This window comes from Rhinolophus sinicus, linkage group LG06, assembly GCF_036562045.2.
Source record: "Rhinolophus sinicus isolate RSC01 linkage group LG06, ASM3656204v1, whole genome shotgun sequence".
Lineage (NCBI taxonomy): Eukaryota > Metazoa > Chordata > Mammalia > Chiroptera > Rhinolophidae > Rhinolophus > Rhinolophus sinicus.
In genome coordinates this window covers 2,967,976-2,983,526 of record NC_133756.1, presented here as the reverse complement: position 1 = coordinate 2,983,526, position 15,551 = coordinate 2,967,976, and the positions used below count along the sequence as shown (strand labels likewise).

General features: G+C 39.1%; 1 protein-coding gene across 5 annotated transcripts in view; it reads right to left on the bottom strand.

Moving 5' to 3' along the window:
- RERE (arginine-glutamic acid dipeptide repeats) overlaps positions 1-15,551 on the bottom strand; it is a 389,301-nt gene that overhangs the window by 280,304 nt on the left and 93,446 nt on the right. The window contains exon 1 of one of the 5 annotated variants that reach the window (XM_074334102.1): positions 3,219-3,496. The exons of the other annotated variants lie outside the window; for them this stretch is intronic. The gene's annotated coding sequence lies outside the window, so the exon portion shown is untranslated. Of the gene's footprint in view, positions 1-3,218; positions 3,497-15,551 lie in introns of those variants that run through there. 5 annotated transcript variants of the gene reach the window in all.

Genomic DNA, 15,551 nt, shown 5'->3' with positions numbered 1-15,551 from the left:
ATATGGTCCCAAAAAGAAAAAATACTTACAAGTGAACTTCTGAAATAACCTGGTTAGATCTAGGATACTTACTTCCCTCTTTTTTCCCTAGATTCAGCAGTCTCCGCTGCCAATTTAAATGTCGCTCTTCCTTTTTAATCAGAGAAAATATTTTCTAGATAAGATACATTGAAATTCTCACATTTTCTAGAAAATGTTGCACTCTCTTTCCTCATTCCAGGTTATTTTAAGGAGGACTCATTTCTCCAATGAGTTAAAAGGTATCTCAACCTAAACCACCTCCCTCACCCCCCACCCCAGCAGGCCCCCCAACATCCCCATGTTCTGCCAGTACACTGGGCCTCAGAAAAAGGCCTCACATTCACTCTATGTATAAACAGTTTTCAGTCAATTTGGTTTTGACTTTTGCTGCTTTTTTAAAAAATGTAGTGGACAATCTTAGAAGCCTGTGGCCGTATCTCCTTAAGACAAAGGCTGACAGGGAGATCAGACCACTGAGAAAAATGTGTCATTCACATCACAATCTATTTTACAGTCTGTAAACCCTGACTTTGTCATAGGCCTATATTCAAAAGCTTAAAGCTACTCAATCTTAAAATTCTTCCCAGTAACTTGGAGCCAAAAACACATTTTAAAATTTAAAGGTGACCACACATGTCCCTGAAGAGAGACATTTCTAAACCCTTCTATTAATCATCCAGCCCAAGGCCAAAAGCTGTTAGAAAATGCCCTCTCAGTCCCTTTGGTACAGTGTAACAAGAGGTAAGAGGCAGAGGGAAACATCTTAGCCATGTTATCTCCATTGAGCTAACATTTATTTCTGTTTGAGTTTTACAAACTAATCCTAGAATAGCAAACAAAGAACCAGTTTAAAAAAAAAACAGTGGCTTCCTATGTCATCATAAAATGGATGGTTCCACTGGCTACTCTGACTACACAATAGCAAGCAAAACCCTTTGACCTTGGAAAAGCATAGTAAATGGAATACCTACTAATAAATTACATGGTTTACCAATTTCTTCAAACCAAAAATAAATCTTACAAGCAAACTATCACACGAGTAAACAAAAGCTTGTTTTGTTCTACCATTTGCTTAAAAGCAAGCACAGTGGCGGTGGGAGAGGGATTAAGAAGCACAGCCAGACAAGCCCATAAAACCTCCACTGTAAGATACAACTACCCTGCAGGAGCAGCCAACGCATTCTGACCTAACAGCTGTACCCAGTGGCACTAATTAAAATGAAAGGCTAGTCTGCATAACACACAGGCAATTCACTGAAACTTACCGACAAGTTGGTGGGGTTCATCACACTCTTCCCCCCCACACCCCTTCAGACCTACAATGTAAACAATAAATTGGCACAAAGCTGAAGGTACCCACATTTGAAAATATATACACATTCAAGCATTTCAGAAGTAATCACAACCTTGCAGCCTGGAACATAGCCTATAGGAACACAGACTATGAAACACCCCCCCTACACACACACACACACACACACACACACACACACACACACACAAAGGAAGTGGTACAGCTACATTACGTCAGCTCTCGCCTCAATTCATAAACGAAAAACCACAAGACAAAAATCTAAAGGGCCCTTTTTTCTGGAAACCTTCTTAGAGTGAATGAATGTACGTTAAGTCTTTGAATACGTTACTGCACAGTACTCGTTGGTGCATCACTTTCAACAGCCACGGGGAGGGAAAAAGTGTAATCTTAGTCAATTCTATCATGCAACCAGATCAAATAACATTGCAAGCACAGCCTGCCAAGCGCCAGGGCCTGCCAGAGTACAATGAGCACTCAAGTGCTGGGGACTGAAAACCACCTTTCACTGGTCCCAGAGATCTTTATAAAACAGTTAAACACTACTAAATTACAGAGTTGGAAAAAAACAAATACAAGCTTCTAACTGCTGCTCCCACACTATTGTGAAGATGCTGTTAAGCCTCTAAAATGTCTGCCTTGTGTTATTTTAATAGGCAAAGTAAATATTCAGAAAGGCAATTGCCTCGTAGAGCCCAAATCTAATACACACATAAAAATGTAGAGATGGTTGTGCATCTGGAAATAATTGACCACAGATCAACGGGCTTACATGGGATATTGTTGCCATCTGTAAGGTTTCTAATCATGTCTACTTTAAATTTGGAGCTCCTAGCAAAAAAGGGAGGGAGGGAGAAAAGGAAAGAGGGAGGAAGGGAGGAAGAGAGGGAGGAAGGGAGGGAGAAGAGAAGGGTGAGGCGGGGAAGAGAGAGACTCAATATAGTAATTTTGGCACAGAATTATAAGGACTTAGCTAACTCTGTTCTCAACTTTTACTCAGTGTCTCAATCTTAAAGCACACAGACACAATTTCAAAGGGAAAAATTAATCTCTCTGTTGACCCCTGTGTTCCTTCACATACCGTTTTTTAAAATTTCCATGTGGCTGAGAGAAAGCCTCCAGCCAAACAATACCCCAAGGACAACAGTGGCACATGTGCGCCAGGAAAAGGAGAGTAAAACAAAGTAACCTATTACACTACTTTCTTTCTCAGAGTGGCAGAGCGGCCTCCCCATAGCTTCTATGCGAGCACAATATTTGAGTAAACAAGGGGAAGGGGCGGGGAAACCACCACCTCAAACCAAAAAAATTTAACAATTTAAACTTCAAGCAATCTTCTTCAAAACTACTTTTGCATTTTAGCCACTCCGGTGAAATAACAGCATTTAGGTCCAAAAAACAAATTATATTTGTCACGTAAGTAACCCAAAACTGCTTTATAATCAAGTCCATCAAATTCATTTTATTTTTAAACTTAAATTTACTCCGCAGTAACCAATGAAGTTTCTGATCAATGTGACTCCTGGATTATGCATTGCTCATCTTCAGTAAGGCTTTCTTTTCTGAGAAGACAATACGTTCTTTAAAAATAGTGTTTTGTCTGCCCTAAAGATGTTTAATTGGTTTATTTAACTGGGATTTCTAGAGTTTGGGCAATTAAAATAACTGGTAAGCCCAACAGAAATGCAATGGGACCTAACAAATACCGATTCCTGGTTCCTGGAAAGCTACCACCATTCGTAATTACCCCAGAGTTGCTCATCTTTCTCGAGTCAGCTACGACACTCCCACACACCCACCTCCGAGAGCCCCTGCGCCCACGCGTGATCAACTTCCTGGCCCACGACCCGCATCCCCCTCACAGCACTAGGCGCCGGCCACTTGCCTGCGGCGGGTCAGCGGCTGGAACTGAGCTTGCGGGACGCGTCCTCCTCCAGCAGGGCCCCCGCAAACTCAGGCCCGCGGGCAGGGGCGGGGCAGGCGGGGGCTCGGGGCGTGAAATGCACTTGCTAAACAAAAGGAGGCCCTGGCAGATGCAGCGTGAGGGTGCAGGTCCCCGCAGAGGAGGCTCGGTGGCTCCAGGAGGCGGTGGCCGCGCGGGGCCCCGCCCGCGGCTGGGGGATGCAGCCGCACTCCGGCTCCCGGCTCAACACTGCCACATGCCTGAGACCCAGACGCCAGGAGAGAAAGAGCAGCCTCCCCGCGGCGGCGGCGGCCGGCAAAACCTGGGCTGGAGCCGGGCCCGTTCCTGGCCGCCACCACCGCGGGCGCGGGCGCGCGCGCACACAAAGCCGCTGCAATTTTATCTCCTTCCTAGCTAGCTGGGCCAGCCTCTCGTCTCCCCACCCTCCCTCCCCTGCCGACAGCCGGAACTGAGGGGCCGTGTGATTGATGGCAGCTCTTAATAGCGTGGTCAGCTAGAAAATGCATCTGCAAGCAAGATATTAAAGAGGCAGCGCATCTCCGTGAGTGATCAGCAGTTCACACATCCTAAAGCTGCCTCTGCTTCTGCCAGGAATATTAATACCAACCACCTCTGACGTCTAACAAATGCAAATGTAATAACCAACCATCACAGACATCCTGAACATGTGTTTCAAAGATGCACAGGAGAAAGGAGTATTGTTTGGTGTCAGGCAACATTTCTGACCCCAATTTTCCTTACAATTTAAGAATTTTCTAAGTAAGAGTCTTCTCTCCAACCGTTTTCCACAAGAAATGAAAGATCCATCTTCTAGACAAGGCGGACTTAAACTGAGCTTCATTATCCATCTAATAAGGAAGCAAAATAAATGTACATTTCTTGCCATGAGGCTTTACATCCACAGGCTATGGATTCCAGACCCCTCCTTAATTCCATTGTTATGTGCATCTAAATAGAATTGCCAATTGTTAATTTCAAATTAGTTTCTTCCCCACCCCCAATCTGGTAAACATCTACCAACCTGCTAAAATTTATCACAACTAAACTACATTCATACCATGGACTCCCTAGCAGCAGCAGCCAAGATAATTTTTTCCTATTAAATAAGACACACTATTGAAAATTGTTTTAAATATATTCCTATAGAATATGAATTCAAAGTATTAACGCTCACGGGGTGTCAACTCAAATTGAAAGTCACAAGCTCAAAATTTAAATGATTACTTTTAGTATCTTTACTATTACACCTTTCGCCTTCCAGGCAAGTTTCAATGAACTCTCAAATAGTTTTATAAATGGTATTGGACCTTGTAATTATTAGGTACCTTCTTACCAACAGGCAGAGACTTAGATTAAGTGGTTTGCCCAGTCTCTAAACAAGGTGTGGGGGGTGGGGTGGGGCAGGGAGTAGATCCCAAGGGTTCTGCCTTGCTGGCACAGACAACCAAATTGACACCCACCTTCGCTATTTAAACATCATTCATTCTGCTGATACCTTTTAAATAAAAATCAAGTTATTCTACAGGAGACAGAAATATCTAAAACTACTAACATAGCATATGCACTGAGAGCAAGAGCTGAGAGGAAGCATATCTTTGCCACCCTGAATGGTGGCATGATCCACACAGATCGGAGGTGGTCTCTAGTGCAAGTGTAGCTCTGCTATAAGCCCAGTAAACACTGTTTCTCCATGAGACCATCCTGAGGGAAGCTGAGGCTTGAAAATCTGCTTCATAACCAAGTGGCTCTACTCCATGTCAGACATGAAATCAGCCCCAAAGGCCAGCAAGCAACAAAAGCCACTCCTGTACTGGGACACACTTCCATTTTCTAACCAGCTGTATCTAGACACATGGCAGAGCCTCAAAAGTCATGTTTTGTTTTCCTGTAGACCTTTTAAAATTGTTCATTTATACTGAGTTGGAAAGGGCTGGTGAGAACCACCAAACTGCTCTATTCTGAATTCATACTGTACCTAGTCTCTCAGGGATTTTAAATGCTCCGGCAGCACTTTATGACTCATTCTTGGCTCCTTGTCTTGCGCCCTCTCTGCCAATCCATCCACACCCAGCCCCCCACCTTCCAGTTACACCAGCCTTTCAATTTCCCCAAGGTATCGGGATTTCTATCACAGGGCATCACTGCTTCTTCCCACAAGAGCAGGAATGTATCCCTGCCACCTTCCCTACCCCCACTGCTCCCCACACAGTGCAAGCCGACTCCTCCTTCAGATCTCAGGTCAAATATCACTTGGTCAAAGAAGCTTCCCCTGAGGCCCCATTCTAGGTCAAGTTGCTTTGTTGTAAGTTCTCAGGGAACTATGTTCCTTTCCTTGAGAGCATTTTTCTCAGTTTCATTGGTGTGATTTTCTGATGAATGCCCCTAGTCCCCTCTAGACAGCATAGTCCATTAGGGAAAGTTCTATGTTTGCTCATCATAACATTTGGTCAATAACGGACCACGTACAAGGGGGTGGTATATAAACAGCCTGGGTGTGTGTAGGCTGTACCATCTCGGTTTGTGTAATTCACTCTTTGATGTTCATACGACAAAATCACCTAACAACGCATTTCTCAGAACTCCACCTCTAAGCGGTGCATGACTGGACCCGGTGTCACACACAGAGATCTATGGACTGAATAAGTGAATTGAGGGCAATGACCCTGTTTTACTCATTTTGTATATTTCTGTACAGCTCATGGCACAACAAAGCCTCTCTCAAATAAGTAGCATCTACACAAATAAATAGCATTTCTTTTATTAACCTTTAAAAGTCTAGTAAAAGGAAGATTTTAATCCCCACTTTATAGAGATGTAAATAATTGTGCCAGGGGTAACTCATAAAAACAATGAAACCCTAACCAGGATCCTATTTTTAAGTTCCACTTTTTTAAAGAGTTAATGAGGTACAGAGGCCATCATTAATTTATTCAAGCCAAGTTCTTCCTACTTACCTGGCATTTAAGCAAGGGGCAAACAGCAGCAGGTAAACTGGATAGATCACTAAATCTTTACATACACAGAGCAACATAAACAGAACCTACAACTCTGAAAGCACATGGTACACTAGCTTGTCTTCCATACTTCTGAAAGCAAAAGTACTACGAAATTTAGCTGTAAATGGGGGGGAGGGGTAATCTTTACCTCTTTTACCTTGAACTTTTTCTTAATTTTCAGTTTTCCTCTCTAAAAGACCCGTCTTGCCCTGACATGGAAGCCTTTGGAAGAGCTCGCTTGAGCTGAGGACTCTAAAGAGCGGTGACAGACCATTCCAGAACTGCCCTCCCCTGCTCCTCAAAGTGAAGAATTTATTTTAAACCCCATTTAATGTGAGCTTGTAAATTAGGGATCTGTAAATGAGAAATGGGAGTTATTACAACAATTTCTCAGATGTTTTGCACATGAAAAAGTGAAAAAGTATGGGAAAGGAATGGAAAAAATTAGATATATCCCATCCTTACCCCCAAATTAATGCTCCTTGTGATTTTCAGCGTTCTCCATGGCACTGCTTGGTCCCCTCAGCCCAGCCTTATCGATGGCTTTGCTTCCTTTTGTCCTAAATTCCATTCCACACAAATTCCAGCCCCAGGTTTTATAGCACCCTTCATTTATCAAAACAACCCTGTCAAGTAGAGTACCATTAACAGATAATGAGAGGAGACAACAGATGCAGTTAGAAGCAAAGCACTCCATATTCTACAGGCCTCAGCATGCAGCCAAGTGAGCTGACATCTGACTTCACCCTAACAGTTATAATTAAATACAAAGTCTAGTGAAACTAACATTAAAGCTATGACCGGGAACAGTACACAGGGGAAATGTGACATACAACCTTAGCGCTAGGTGAACAGGACCCAGGTTATTCCAACCCTTAACCTCAAACAACTACCCTGCATTTACTCTCTCCACCACTGATTCTGTCACAGCAAGGAAGACCTTTGGCCACATCTAGAGATGCTGGCTTTGGCCCACTCCCCAGGACCACCAAAGGGGGAAGGAGATTATTGCATTTAACATTCAATTCCTTTTTATAGCTGCAGAGAACTCTACATAGTGGGAGTACCATAATTAAAAAAGTGCCTAATTACTACAACCCATTCTGTGTGCATCTCTGTGTGTATGTGTGAGTTACTTCTATACTGTAGGAATCTCTAGTTGAATGGATATGTATTTTTTTATTCAAAGAGATTGAATCAAGGTACCCTCCCAAAAGCTGGACCAATTTATATTCTTTCCAACAGTAGGCCCTGTTCCCATACTGGCATCTGGTGGTTTGTTAGAGTTTTGTATTGTGCACTATCCTGGGTCGCCTACCCTCTGGCCAGTTTCTTTCTTCCTCTGACTCCTCCAGAATAGAAGTAGTCAGTCTCGAGCACCTTCTTATCACACTCCAGCATCTCTCACGAGGGAGAAGAGTCACTCTCAAGCTGCTTCTGTGGTACTGATTGCAAAATTTTGTTTTTTAAGCCTTGAGCTTGCTTCTTAGCAGTAGACCACCGTTCTAATGACCTCAGAGTTCCACCACAATGGTATTCCACGGACACTCTCAAATCATTCTAAACCAAATCAATGTTCCTCCCACATGTCCTGGTTTCCCCAACACAGTCCCAGGATCCTCATGTTACCCAGGTGTAAGTATTAACGGCATGCCCTTTTTTTCCTTTTTTAAAGGAAATTATGACATATCCTAAAATGAATATGAAATCAGAATTAGCACATTAAACATAAAATACTTCTAACATTTTAGCACTATTGGATGACTTACATTATTTTAATAATAGGGAACTATCATAAAATCCATAGTTTGCAAGTCTTAAATATTAATCAAGGTTAGGTATTTACTAATAAATTTTTTTAATTACTTTCCTACCTAATTATCTATCCATTCACTTATCACATCACTTTCCATCCAGCCAACATTTAATGATCAACTCATAGATTCTTTGTAGGTAAAGATACTGAATAACAGAAATATAAAAAGTTACATCAATTAGGTTGGTGATAATTATATCCATAGTAAAAGTCTTACAGAGAACCATGAAGATGTATGTTGCAATAATGAAGAAAATATTCCAAATTATTGGGGAAAAGTGAACTTTTATGTCCTTTAACGCCAAAATCTTAATATTTACCTTTGTATCTAAGAATAAAACTTATGAGTTAATTTCAACCTAGACAATGTTGTAATCTACAAATATACTCTTGAAAAATAACTAGAAATAACATCAGATTCTAAAAATCAAGGAGGCTAATTTTAAGTAAAACTATAAACAACACATAACTCCAAAATTAAATATGTAGCTACAACACCAAGGTTGGATGCTAATTACAATTTTCCTTTTTGTTTAACACTTCCCAACACAGCCCCAAACACATATTTGAGTGATAAACTGCTAATATGTATTCACAATGTTATTTCATGAAGTACAAAATTATCGACATTATTAAAATAAAATATATTGGGGGGGGGGGGGGTGTCAGCACGCAGAACACCAAATCCCAGCTTTTATAGGAACAGAGAGAAGCATTAGGTCCAGTGTTCACTCACTGCAAACTCTCCTGACACAGAAGTCAATCAAAGGTCAGGCCTGGAGATTTTAGTTTTTGGAAGTGTATACCCCTCTCAGGGATGTAGGATGTGAAATAAGCCTTAAAGCAACTTAAGAGTGAGACAGAGATCTCTAGAATAGCATATGCTTTAAACATATTTAAGGACATTTTCATTTCTATTTTAAATTCACTGGAGATCTCAGATTATATAGATGAAATTATAATGTTCCATTACAGTGATACTTTGATAAGGCAAAAGTACAGTTAAAAAGAGTGATTTCTCATCTGAAAAAGTGTTACCGATGAGGGAGAGAAAGAGAGAAAAGAGAGTTTTGTGGAAGAAACAGCTCAGGGACTCGGGACCCTGATAGGATGTGTAGAATGGGGTCTTACAATATGTGACAAAATCAGCGAGGAGATTCAGCCAAGGTTATTTAAAGTACATAATCTTAAAACAATTAAAAACCCCAACTGGAATTATACCAAGAATTCAAAATATCAACCAGGTATTTGTGCAACTAAAATAATACTTACAAATCCAAAACACCACTTTGTCCTTTAAACAAAATAATAAATGCTGAAGTATGTTTTCTCTGGTAATACACCTCTAATAAACTCTTTTTAAAATAAAATCACAAATATCTATTTTAGGGGAAATATAAATTTAAATGTTTCAAAACTTAAATGGGTACCATTTGCCAAGTTCAACATCATAGGCAGTATTAATGACCCAGTATTTTTCTGCTTAAAAACCAGTAACTTCTCTCTAGAAAATGTCAAAAGATTCTAGTTCAAAATATTCATTCAAACATGCAATACACTGGCTAAAACAAAAATCAAAAGCCACAGTCTCAAGATTGTTTGACCTAAACACCAGGTGGTTTCTTTTGTTTTGGAGATATGAAAAGTTAGAGGTGAGTAAGATTATCTTGAGGACAAATTCTGAACATCCATTTGACTTTAATTTTAACTGCCTAAAAAAAAAGAAAATATTTGGGATGCAGGAAAGAACACTTAGTACAAAGGAATACATTCTAACATTTACATTATTTGATTAATTCTAACAATAAAACCTAAACACTGACCATCCCCTCCAACCTTCAGACTTAGCTAACTCTACAAGGAAAACTATGAGAGCTCCAACAGCAGCCTCTGGTATGTTTAAACGATTATAATGTAAAGCATGTCCATTCTCACAAGTGAAAGGAAATGACTGCCAAATGCTTCCTTTACAATCTCTCCAGAATAGGGCAGATCTCTTTAATGTGAGATTTTCCTGACATTCCAATTGTTGCAGACATTGAACAAACAGAGACACATTAAAAGCTGACTTAGTTCTATTATCTTTTATTGAAGGCCTAGCAAAGATCAGACATGAGTCCTATGCTATTTACATTTTTTGGTGCATTAATCACTTTTATACTCAAGGGCTTTAGAAAAATTCAATAGACCTTTTTTTTTTTTTTTTAAATGACAGTAACCACAGGATGTAACCATAGCTGTATTGGTCTTTTTCTCAGGAAGGTCAGAAAAGCTTTAAAAACAGGAAGTCTGTGCTATAAGGTTGAGAAATGTTTGTTTTAACAGTCTAGGGCTTTCTGGTTGCAGTTCTCAGTCAGGTGTCACAGAGGACTAGAGTTTATTCTTTCCAGCCAAGAATTAATGTTGCTGGGGAAAAGGCCAGAAAGGTACCCAAACAACTAAAAAAGCACATTACCTAAAACAAGGTTTGTTATAAAATCTGAACTATAAATCTTCCTAGCTACCCTTCAACATTAAATGGGAGCTAATTTAGTAAGTGTAGGAGAAGGAACAGTTTATCTTTTGTGATAATTTATAAAAGCTAAAGGAATACCATAGTAACCAACGCTAAGACAGCCACCTAGCAACAATCAGCATTTGGGTTAAGAATTGATATTTGCCATTTTATACATGGCTTTCTATTAATTTCCTCATTTTTTATCATTATACTAAATTAATTATTATAATCAAATATAAGACAATCTTTCTTGAATGCAAATTCTTGCTAAGAAAACATATCAATGCAGATTAAACTAAAATAACTTTTTATCTCCAACAAGGTTTCTGCTTGTAAAGACTTATTTTTTTTAAAAAATAATTCTATTAGAGTGCAAAAGAAATGTATAACATAGCTAACATCAAAGTATGTTTTTCAAAAAACTCTAATTTCATGATTCTGTTCTTTATTTAGCCTTTGTTTATATAGGCAATCAAAAAGAATGTCTTTATCATTTTTGGACTCCAATTTACATGGAATTAAATGTTATAGTATGAAAACTTTAAGGTAAAAAAATCCAAATATTACAATATGTATCTCATCAACTTAAAATCCACTTGGCTTGTAAAGGGTACTGCTTAGAAAATCATAACATCAGTATAAAGTGCTTTAAAATATGAACACAAAGTTATTACCACAAAAACTTGTCTTTTTACCCCAAGGTGTGCCAAAAAGGGAAACATAGCAAAGTGATTTTCTATTTATAGTTACAGCTACCTTAAATTTTAAAAAAAATATTTACTTCCCACAATATTCCTTCAGGGGACTGAACTACCTTCATTCAACATATGGGAGCAAAATGACATTCCCTCAATCATCTAGATGTCCTCCTTATCTTTCAAAAGGCACCATTCTAATAACAAGTAAACCTAAAAACGGTTCCACTAGTTCTCAGTTTAGTGTACACTGTCTAATGGTTAGGCTTGTTTCTTGGAAATTGAAAGACAATAAAGCAATGCCCTCAAAATTTTGAGGGAAAACAGTATCCATCCTAAAATTCTATACCCAGCCAAACTATGAATCAAGTATGACTATAAAATAAAGACATTTTCAGATATACATAGCCTCAAAACATTTATTTCCTATGTACTATTCCTCAGAAAGTTATTCCACAAATGAGAGAAGGAACCAAACAAAAATCTGTGAAAAATTATCTCTAAGAGGATGCTCAGAATGATATGAAAAAGAAGACCCTTTCCAACAGCTAGGTGGCAGGTTTAAACATTAAATAAAGATAAGGGGTTCCAGGAGGGATACCACCAAGAGTGACTTATAGATTCCGAAATGTCTTCCATTACATTGAGAGGAGTTTTATATAGTTAGAAAATGTGAGGCTGATTTAGATAGGGAAATACAAAATTAAGCAAAGAAAGAGAGATAGAGAGAGAGAGAGAGAGAGAGAGAGAGAGAGAGAGAGAGAGAGAGAGAGAGATTATTAACTCCAGGAAAGAAAATGAAGAAGTTGTACAAGAAAGGGAATTGAATCATAGTAGAAGATGTGTTACAGCTATAAGTGTGTGTGTGAGTGTGTGTGTGTGTACAGAGGATGCCAAAAAATAAACATTTTAAGAAAGGCAAAAACTATTAAAATTGTAATAATATACACCAATAACAAAAGATGAATACAAGTCACGTCTGACTTCTGAAATTACAAGAGGTGCTCAAAGTGGTTACCATCAGCATCTGGACACTTCTGATTACAGTGAACTACTACTTGAACAACGTTGACCAAAGTGTCCTCTTGTATACATTTTTTTGGCAACCACGATATATGTGTGTGCACGCAAATATACGCATATACATTGCCATAACAGATTCAATGTTTATTTAATCACAAGCTGTAATAATATAACTACATGGGGAAGATGGATGAGAAGTAGGTGATATAAAAAGGCTAAATTTTCAGCTCTCATTGGGTAGTCAGTAAATAATGTCTAAAATAGAAAACAAAAACATAGGCGTGTTCTTTATCAATATTCAAGTGACAGAAGAAATATTTTAAAAAGTTAAAACATGTTGTCTCTGGGAAGTGGGACCCAAGGAATGGAAGGATGGAAAAAGAAACTACTAATAATAAACTATTAAAAATAAATAAACCTTGCAACACATTTAATTCTTTAAATCCATGTGCATATATTACCTAGATAAAATTAAGGTAAATATTAACAAAAATGTTGCTGAAAGACCTTAGCTACTTCTTTTTAAAAAGAACCTACACATTCACCAACACACACCATTAACATTTAATGATGTGCTTTGGTCACCTGGTGAACAGTTGTAAATTTCAGAACTTCAAATATGAAAAAAAAAAGAAAAGAAAAATCTAGTCAAAGAAGCAGTCAATAATTTTAAGACACAGGCACCAGAACTGAAAATTATTTTTCTTCATAGAGCAGGTTGCACTACATTTTGCCACCTGCTGGCAAGACTCTTGAAATTTAGTAACTCCATAACAATAAACTCAAATTTGGGGTAAAAAAAAAAAAAAAAAAAAGATCACAAGAAATTTAAAAATAAATGATAAACAACCAAATTCAATCAGTTATTTTAGTATGCATAAATGAGAAAAATATCACCAACTAAAGTTTTTAAAAGATAAATGCTATAAATGTAAAAGTATATTATCTAGCTTCAAAGAACTTAACATGAATTTTTAAGATATTTAGTATTTTACCCATTTGTTTATTCAAAGTTATGTTCCATATTCAGCTAAAAGTTTTTAAAAAGATAATAAGATGGAGAAAATAAAGGAAAAGAAAGAATGTTTTCAAATACTAGTTAGGTACAGGCAAAACTGCAAACTTATCACTGGGTTAATAGGGGTGTTTTTTCAGTATCTCCCAAACCCCATGCATTCGTTGTCTTTGATTGAGAATACTGCGGAATTTTAATGCTATTGTTTTGTCAATAAAGAGTGTTCCCATACACTTCACAAGTTCATTAATAATCCTCTAAGAAGACCTAAATTAAAGCTTGGCAAGCAGTTTCTCATGAAACAAAATTTGCTTCTGGTTTGTTAGAACTAAATGTGGCAAGTGGCAAATTAAGACGTGGGAACACACTTTAAAGATTATACTTTGAAAGTATTCAATGACTCAAACCGAGGTATCATTAGGCAGCAGCAAAACAAATATGTACTAGGATACCTATTTCATTTCCAATCTGTTAAATTTCAGATGAATTATTTTACCATGATGACCAACAAGAGCTATTAGGATACACTTGGACAGGAGACAGACATACACTCCCTAGATTTCCAATAGAGAACTGGAAGGAAACCAGAAGGGATCCCAATTCCAGTATTAAAAGCGATAGAGAAAGAGTCCAGTAATTCACAGTGAAGCTGCCATTGTGCTGACTACATTGTGTGTGTTTAGCGTCCATGGGAATGCTGACATGTGCACTGCAAGTGGTGATTTAAGAGTCAATTAAGTAGTGGGAAAGGGCTTGCAGCAAAAATTTAAACTAAAAATAATCCATTTACGGGAGAGCAGTACAAGAAAAGCTGGCTAAACTATAATCAAAGCCTGTATTTCCAGTTTCAATAGTAAACACAGTTGTTAAGAGTGGTTAACACACAAAACCGTAAGTGCATGCAATTTCAAGTAAGAAACATCTGTTTTACCAATAGTATCCTAGTTATATCCTTTTTTTTTTTTTTGCTCAGAGAAACAAGGTGAGAGTAAAAACAAAAGCAGGTAGACACATAAAACAACAGTTTACCTTAGGAAATATTGGGCCTTCTACATAAATTCCTCAAATTAAAAATTCTAAGGCTCTTAGACTTCTGTAACTTCACAGGTCTTCTTTAAAAACTAAGATTACATGACAATGCAGTCTCCCCCCTACTGCTTTTTGTCCCCAACAGCTGAGGCAGTGTGCCTGTTTCCACACTGAAGACTAGCAAACTTCTGAAAACCCGAGCAAACTACACAGGCAAAATGAGAAATGTCTCCTAGTTCATGATTTAAAAAAAAAAAAAAAAAAAAAGGCAATGGTGCGAGCTAACGATCTCTGACCTCAAATTAGGCACTAGTCGGTTGACATTTTTTTCAGTTCTGGGGATAAAAATGTTGTTTCATGTCACCATTGGTGAGGTTTAGTCCTGTGTATTCTTCCAGGTGATTTTAAACGGTGAGTGACGTTCCCATCTGGTGCTCCAGGAGCAGGCACACCACGTCACCCCAGCTCTTGACTGAGCCCCGTCTTTGTGCAGCGTAGCCTAGCGGTGAAGGGCGCCAGCTGTGGAGTCCGTTGGCCAGGGCAGTCCCTGCACTACGGGTTATTAAACACAGCAATCTTGAGCAAGTCTTCATATGCTCATCTGTAAAATGTGATTCATGGTAATACCTCCTACATGAGGCTATCACTACAGTTAAACGAAATGGTTAGAGTGAAGCCGAGTGCTGGGCCCGCAAGAAATGCTCCGGGAATGCTGGGCATTATCAGCACTGTGATCCGAACTCCATCATGGACTCTGAGAACCTGATGCAAACAATCAGCCGAGGCCTAAATCGCCCGGAAGTGAGGTGAGCAATTCCTTATTTGTTTACAAAGCACATCATACTGTACAAAGGCGGGGAGGGGAGCGTGAACATCAGCCTTTGGCTTTTCATTCTTGCTGGCACCAAGGCTGCGTCATCTGTCTGAACGGAGGAGGCGAGTATCGGACAGATGCCCCACTGGGTCCTACAAGCGGAGCACCTAGCACAGCGGGCGGTGCCTGTCTCAGCAGCACTGCCTCCGGCCTCCTGCCTCCCTGCCACCACCGTCCCCAAGGAGTCAGAGTGCAGTGGAGACACACAGTGGCTGTGCAATGTGCTGTCATCTAAGCATTCTGGCCACAGAATTTGATGAAATGAAATGACCCATCACTAAACGATTCTTTTTGTTCCCAATGTATGTCCTTAGGGTAATACTGAATATCCAAAGAGGCCTAAGGTTTA